Raw genomic sequence first — 7,358 nt, 5'->3', positions numbered from 1 at the left:
GCTGTCTAGGCCTATGCCTATCACAACAAGTGTTTGTGAAAAATGTGCTTTTGATATGGATGTCAACAAGGCAATAACAAATACACGAAAACGGCCATATTATGATTCAGATTATGGAGCTTCATCATCATCAAGTGGTAGCAAAGATCGTATAGCGCCGCTAAGCGGAGCAAGATAGGTAACTCCTATCTCCACAACACTACGCCCTCTGTAATCGCATGGACGCCATTCGAGCAAGCAAGTTGAACGCTCCAGCGAGCAACATACCCGGATATTAATGTAAACAAATAGAAAACGTGCTTGAATTCATCACCGTTATGGTCGATTTCTGAGCGGTGGTTATATATTTTTAAATAATTTCTTTATTTAAATTTATTGGATAATCGTTTTAATATATATTAGTAAACAATTATTACGTTTCAAACATATTCTTTTTTATTTATTCATATACTATTTTTTGTAGGCACCTTTTAAGGCTTATCACAAACGATTTTACCGAGATCGTAAAGCATCATGTAGTGTAATTTCCATTTTTTTTCCTTTATACATTTACTTGTTATTTTCAGTTTAATATGCATGGTATTTTTTAAAAAGGTTTAAAGACTTAATTTATTTTAAAGAAATCACATCTGATAGAGAATTATGGTTAGAAAACTGTTTTATGATTAATTTTATTAATTGGTTTTATTTTTATTGGCACAAATACAGGTTAACAGTATATGTACTACTACGTTTGAATAAAGTTTTAAAATATAAATATTATTTTTATTCCATGATGATTTTGGATGCTTAGTTTCATAATGGCTTGCATTCACCACCATCCTTCAGGTGCCCCTACTGGTTGTGTAACATATACTCAGCAGTACTCCTTTACTCATGATTACGCCCGATCAGCAGCTTTACCAGATTGTGCGTTTCAATAATTTATAAAATTAAAAACTTAAATGAGTTTTGACAATCATTTTTAAAATAATTAAAATTCTAATACCCTTTAGTTGGAAAAATAAAATATAAAAAACACTCCAGGAATAATACAAGAAGTCACAATTAAATCAAAATTTCTTCCTTTATTTCACATAAAGTAGAACATCATCAGAAGTTCATTGTTGGTATAGTAATGACCAGCATTACCTGAAATGCTTTAGCAAGTGAAATTAAATATAAATGGGTCATTCTTCAGTAAAGTGCCATTTTCCCGTCCCTCTGTTTTGATGTAGTATAAATTTTAAAATATTAAAGGAAGTTTTATTTTTATTGCGTTAATGCAATCTCGAACATATTTGTTAATGAAATATAAATAGCAATTTCATAGTTGTGTGATGTACACAAAAGTACTGTCTTACTGTACACTGATTAAAACAAACAGTGTATTTTACAGTTGAGGTCAATATATTTTAATTTTTACAAACACATTCAATAGTTAGAACAATATTAGTATTTCTACTATCGTTTGATAAAAAATAAAATAATAGTAAAGACTAATATTACTTAACTTGAAATTTGATCAGTTTTAAAATTTCATTTACAATCAGCATTGTTATTATTACCTATAACTGTCACTGACATTTATTTTAAGTTGTTCATAACTGCCAAATATCCATTTAAAATATTGGGGGCTAGTAAAATCACCCATTCCTCTGGCTATGTCACTCCTGTATCAATACAAACTAGATACGGACAAATCTAGTTTAGATATCGAATTAAAGTGTTACATTTGCAATTATAATTCACTTGAATTCTCAAGTTATCTTTTATTGACTAAAAGTCTTGAAAACATTATAGTATTATACACACATTACACACTTTTATAAAAAAAAAGACATATTAAACCAGGATCAAACCACCACCAGCATTTGGCATGTCACTCCTGTATCAATACAAACTAGATATGGACAAATCTAGTTTTATTGAATTGAAGTGTTTGGAATTAAACAAAAAAAATACCTGTTCATGTACAAAACCGGACCTCTATCAGCAATACTGAACCAATGCAAAATTGCCATGGATACCACATTGAACAGCAATACTGTAGATTTAAAAAGATCAGTGCAAACATAATAATAGTAGTTCAAAAGCAAAACAGTTTGGTAATTTCATCCATTACTTCCACTATGATCACTACAAAAATATGTCCTAATAAAATCTTAATGCTTTTAATGAATGTCTACACACAAGGCTGACACAATGAAAATATTGGAATTAAGTATTTCAAATAATACTTAAAGCTGGCTGAGCAGATGTAAAGTTGACAAAGATGAGTGATTGGTTTACATACAGCTGGAATAAACATTAGAAAGCACCTATTATGAAGAACAAGAAGGCCTACGTAAAATGGCTTAGATTAGATTAGCACAGGAGCACCTAACTCCAGCTTTGAATATACTGTAGAGGGATTGAAACGTGTTTACGAAAATTCCCACCAAATAATATAAAGAGTGTTCTGGGTAAAGACAACTTGATTTCTTGCTTTGAACAAGGTATCCATTCGTAGAAGCCTTTATGTAGAAAGCCTACATAAAATGGCAAATTTTAAGATAGTGTAATACAAGTATTGAAATGCATGCTATCGTGTTAGGATTCAATATTTCAAAATTAATTATGTTATCATCAGGATTGACAATCCATTCGTAAAAGTCTTATGAAGAAAACCCTAACTAATAGTGACATTAGAGGGTCCAAACCAGGACATACATGTGTCTTTAAACTGACAAAGATAGAAAAATGTTAAATACAGAAGCAATGTAGAGAGTATAGACATTGATATTACAGTACAGTATTATAAAATAGGAGCCAAAATCCTACTTATGGGTTACTTTGTTCACCTTTCTGTTTCTCCTTCTCTTGTTTAAAGCATCAGCTTTTAATTGTCTATTCTTGAACTTAAGTGCATAATGTATGCGCATACTGACATAGATGGCTACAAGTTTGTCTCTGACTTTGTCATCGCAAACTTTTAAGGCACTGTAACAACTTTCTTGTTTGATGGCACATAGAATTGAGTAACTTATGTTGTTACAGAACAAGTTGGTGTCATTAAATTTTCTTCTGAAAATGTTTTCACACATTAAGCAAAAGATAATTAATGCCACAGATGGAACTTTCAGAGCACCAAAATCATTCTTAGTGGTATCATATGCCTTGTAGTGAGTGAAGAGAAGCGAAGGGTCATTACATGTTGCATCAGAAGCCAGCAAGGTTGATTGACACTGTTTGCAAGGAGCAACTACCTCATGACTGAGAAGAACCTTTCTACACAGGTAGCCAGCAATATAGGCCATGGTGTTTTCCTCAGGGAGGCTTGGGACAGAATTCACTGGCAAGCGGTGGCGGGTGTTACAGTTTGCGGTACTCTTGAATGGTTGACTGGCTTATCTCTCTGTGCCAGAGAGGATAAGGTCAGCACAAACCTATCATAATCTGGTGCACAATTTGATGAAAGGGCTGGCATTATTTGTTGTGCCAATTTACTAGGTGGATTTGGAATGCAAAAAACAGTTGGAATAGCATCGTGCTTGAGACTATTTCTTTGTCTGTTGTTGAACTGATGGCTTTCAAAATGATTTGAACACACTCAACAATTGCTGTATAAATATTCTGGAGATCTCTTCCTTAGGTCATCTCTTCTTATATTTTGGACCCATTCTTGACTTCTATAAAAAAAATTTAGAAAAATTTCCTGATGTCAAAAAAAGTGGGCTGCTTTCACATATTGGAAAGAAAATAATAACATTCATAATGTACAGTATTGTATGAGACATGGTAAGATCAGGGGGTATTTATAATGGGATCCTTTATAATATACCTCCCTGGTATTTAGCCTATTATAGAAATAATACTGTATTATAATAGTTATAGTAATTTGATATTTAGCCTTTAGGCTAGGCCATGAAGTTATAATTATTTTATTATTCCATGGCTAGGCCTAGGCCCTGTGGGTGGGGACTAGGCCCTAGGGAGGTGGGTGGGGACTAGGCCCTAGGGAAGGTGTATAAGAGACAGACTGTAGGGCAGACGAAACCATTTGGTAAATACTATAGGGCCTAGTAGTAGTAATACATGAACTTGTTTCTCCTTCGTCTGACCCCCTGTATGTATGATTGTTTTAATTGATATTTTGGAGAAAATAAATATATTATTATTATTATAGGCTACAGTACATGGCATATATGCCTAGGCCTCTAGAGACCTAATCAAAACCTAGATGTCCAGCCACACGGTGCATACAAAGGCTAGGCCTAACCTACCTCTGCTGCAGTGAGTGCTGGCTGTACTGAATTACGCTAAAGGTAAAGCTAGGCCTACCAATACCATATTAGTAGTATCCAATAAACAACTTACTTTTTCACAGCTATTATTTCATTAATATTGTTTTTAACGACAAGTGGACCTTCTTACCTCTTTCCATCCTTCGGAAACCTAAAGAATGACAGGTCGGGGCAATTTTTTTGCCGATTCGAGCAATTTATAGCTGAGCAATGACAGCCCGACATTACGAAAGCCGGTTGTTTACATTGACTTCCGGGTATTCCCTCATACTGTCTGGTTCAAATTTGCTTGCTCGCATGGCGCCCATGGCGATTTCACTTTTTCGATCGCAGTTATCTATCTTGTGCCGCAGCGGCGCTCTATAATCTTTGATTTTATGGGGAAGGGCCAATGTGGGGGCACAAGTAATTTTTGGGATGTGCGTCTCTCCACCCACCCCACCCCCGGTTCCCAGGCAAGGCTTGAGCCTCGTCCGAATGCAAATTATTAGCTCAAAATAGGAAATTTTAAAGTAATTCGTACATAACTCACACAGGCTGTTGTTCGCACAAGTGAATCTTTTTTCAGCTTGAACTAGCATCCGCTCGAAGTGGCATCTACTCGAATTGACTGGTTCCCCAGCTAGTTATGCCACAGACATGTTGGTGAATAAAATGATTTTGAGGTTAAAATTTCCATGGCAAGCTAGGGCCTATTCATCTTCAACACAGCAATGTTATTTGATATTTTGTCTTTCAAAATATCCAACTCATCTGTTAAAAAAATGGGGTCAAAAACATTTTTCAATTTTTTTTTCAATCATAGTGGTGTAGAATAATCTTTTGAGAACATTTTCCAGAAAAATATATGTGATACGACCCTCCATTATGGAGTTCTGAATTTTTAGATAACATGTGGACAAGAATTTAGCCTCAAATCTAGACCATCCTATTTATGTTATTGTTGGTTACGCATCACTGACTTGGGTTGTTTGTCATCACTTAAAGATGTCTACTGACTCGTGGAAAAGGCGTAGGGCCAAAAATAGGCATAATTAGCCTATTTGATGTGAAGTAAAACATCTGGCCTAGGTAGCCTAGGATAGTATGTTTAATACATAACCTAAAGTACTTAGGCCTAGCCTAGCTCAAGTATTTTGTTTTGAAAAGGTCTCGCCCGTCGCCGCACGCCCCGCAATTTCGGCACGCGACGAACTGTTGTTAGAGCATAGGCCTAGGCTAAACCAAACATTACAGACTTTAAAGTTGCTAATATTTGTCTATAATTAACAACATCAAGGTGCATGACAATAACCTTATACATAAAAATTACTTCTCCTACTTCCTCCAAACATTCTAACCTCCGAGCCTGAATAGTGTAAACGGGACGGCAGTTCCACCAAATATCGATCTTTGGTTCCACTATTTATTGGCCAGTGTGACCCCGCCGCCCCAGGGTTGCTAGCGATAGTCGACAGGAGGCTTCACGCCTTCGCCAAACCATGGCCAAACACACGCCATCTCACGGCCAAATTCGGCCAAACTTTTTTTCGATATCGGTCAAAATTCGGCCAGATTTTAATCCAATTAGAATTAGGCAACATTGGTACATAATATTCACTTAACATACAAATATTACACGAAAATCAACTGTCATTTGTTTGAAATTGAAGAAATTAAAACGATATACACAGAACAATGTTAATCTTTCCCAGTTTTTGTTTTTATAATTAATTAATCACCATAATTAAATGCCCAGCTACATCATATTACACGAAAATCAACTGTCATTTGTTTGAAATTGAAGAAATTAAAACGATATACACAGAACAATGTTAATCTTTCACTGTTTTTGTTTTTATAATTAATTAATCACCATAATTAAATGCCCAGCTACATCATAATATTAAATGGGCCTATGTCTTATAGTTGCTAGCATGTAGGCCTATTTATTGTCACATTATTATGATCGGTCTACATTTTTTATTTAAATGTATTAATTAACGTAAATTGTAGTCCATCTATAGCAATAATTAAGGGCCTGTTCGTTATCGAATCTTCAATGACAAATTCGTGGCTCTCTTTAATTAGAAAGTTACATAGTAAGGTAACACAAACTTATGAGAACTTTAATAAATACTTTTTATCTAAAACTTCCTAAATTCGCCTCTGAATGTTATTGTTGCCATACTTAAACAATAAATCAATGTCGCTATCAGGACTATCTTCTTCATGATTCTCATATACAACCTAACTCCAGAGTAACTTCGAGGACGTCTCACCAACACTTGCTTGAAATTGCAGGTGTCATTGGATCCGAATGATCACACAAGCATTTACATGGCACTTCACATAAAGAACACTACAGCGCATATACAATTTATTTTATTTTATTCAATTCTCAACCAATAGAGATAGAAACTAGACTAGAACATAGACAAAGAAACACATGGTACAAACTTGCAATAAACTGTTATGTCTTCATAAAGTTTTAAACGAGGATAAACTTCAATAAATAAATTTCATCCGAACAAGTTAAATTATTAAATGTAACTGCTACAATCTTTTAAACAATAAACTCTCTTACGTCAACTCGGCCAAAGGGGGGGACATACATTTATTGTTTAGTGCGAGTACGACTACGAACGTTTAATTAAGTAAAGGTACACGATTAGAATCAAAGCTTTTGTATAAAATTAACAACATATCCAAAACAAGTCTGCGTTATATTAGACCTATATTGAAAAAAAAAATGTTCACGAAATTCGGCCAAATATAGTTTCGCCGAGACTTTTCAAACGTTAAGGACAGGCGAATTTTTATACGGCCAGATTTGACGAATCTAGCCGTCAAAAAGGCCAAATGGCAACCCTGTGACCGACAGCGTACCAGCGATTTGCCAGCGATGCGAATTAAATTATGCTAGGAGGACTGCCGGGAAATTATGCTAAATACTAAAGTATGCTTGAAGGCAACACTATTCCTAATACTATTCAGATGCCAGGATCGACGGCATAGTATGAGGAAGATGAGTCCTCCGACCACCTTTTCTTTTTGGGGTTTATCAAGAATTCATTGAAAAAAGAATAAATAGGCCTTTGACGTATGTATGCC

The 7,358-nt window shown here is 34.9% G+C and overlaps 1 long non-coding RNA gene across 1 annotated transcript; it reads right to left on the bottom strand.

The window, feature by feature from the left end:
• Positions 1-1,937: 1,937 nt before the first annotated feature.
• LOC117112419 lies at positions 1,938-4,579 on the bottom strand. Its single transcript, XR_004446040.1, has 3 exons — positions 4,396-4,579; positions 2,823-3,650; positions 1,938-2,026 (listed from the first exon to the last, which is right to left on the bottom strand). It is a non-coding gene; the product is annotated as an uncharacterized LOC117112419 (long non-coding RNA).
• Positions 4,580-7,358: the final 2,779 nt, after the last annotated feature.

This window comes from Anneissia japonica, unplaced genomic scaffold (genome assembly GCF_011630105.1).
Source record: "Anneissia japonica isolate Jap-2015-1 unplaced genomic scaffold, ASM1163010v1 scaffold1217_len86699_cov187, whole genome shotgun sequence".
In the NCBI taxonomy this organism is placed as follows: domain Eukaryota; kingdom Metazoa; phylum Echinodermata; class Crinoidea; order Comatulida; family Comatulidae; genus Anneissia; species Anneissia japonica.
The sequence above is the reverse complement of the archived record's forward strand: the minus strand, read 5'-3'. Positions and strand labels throughout refer to the sequence as shown.